The sequence below is a fragment of the Tarenaya hassleriana genome, unplaced genomic scaffold (assembly GCF_000463585.1).
Source record: "Tarenaya hassleriana unplaced genomic scaffold, ASM46358v1 Cleome144, whole genome shotgun sequence".
NCBI classification, from domain to species: Eukaryota; Viridiplantae; Streptophyta; class Magnoliopsida; order Brassicales; family Cleomaceae; genus Tarenaya; species Tarenaya hassleriana.
The window spans coordinates 85,674-86,717 of NW_010964863.1; positions in this window are offsets into that span (position 1 = coordinate 85,674).

The window sequence follows — 1,044 nt, forward strand, 5'->3', positions numbered from 1 at the left end:
GCGGAACGGACAGTCCATTTCTACTGGAACGGACGGTCCGAATTGGGTGGACCGTCCGGTCCAGGTCTGGACCGGACAGTCTGGCCATCTGGAACTCTTCCAAATCGCTCCGTCGCTCTTTTCTCGCGTTGTTCTCTTCACGAGTGATCCATCCCTAATGGTGTGTGACCCTGTAGGCCCATTCGAAGTGGCAGTGGCTTCGGAAACCTTTCCCGAACCACAAGTCATGGTTAGCCTCTAGCAAGACGCCATGACTACCCCCCTAGAATAGAGTTAGAGGTGATCTAACAAAGCCAGCAATAGTTCGAGTTCTGATCCTTTGTCTCACGATGTCGTATGTTGAACAAGGGCATGGTATGAGTCACCCTTCAAGTTCAACCGCTTACTCGTCTAGGCAAACCGACTGATAAAATAGATGTACATTCATCTATAGCGTGGCCACGCATTTTCACAGTTCGATTTCCACGAGGGGCCCAGCGACATCTCTCCTGCGTAGGAGGTGACAAGTCCCGTATTGTATGTCTACTATCTGCATATGATTCGTGAACGTATCTGAGCAACGCCGTTGTGATCATCCGGTTAAAGACGACGTTTGACGCAGTCAAGACACGTCACTCCTCATATCAGATACTCTAGACATCTCAGGTCTGAGGATCCAAGAACGAACCGCTGTATGAGATTCAAGTCATGACTCATGTCCATGTGACAATCTCATGCGGGTCATCCAGTAACTCGTTCCAAACGAGAACCCATGATTGTGATTTGCATCTAATGCATATGATCATAATCATCTATCACACATCATGCTGGTCTTAATTCATCATTGTTCCCACAATGATAACTGACCAGGGAATTTAGAATCATCTACAATGATTCAAGGATATTTACCGTAATATAACAAACATGCTAATCATATAACGGGAAAAGTAATGCATTCATAAATCAATGAATCAATACAAAGTCAAAATGTCATATCACGAATCATCCTAGAGCATCACAATCAACACAGATATGGGCATTAGATGGCTTGTAGAGCATAATTAG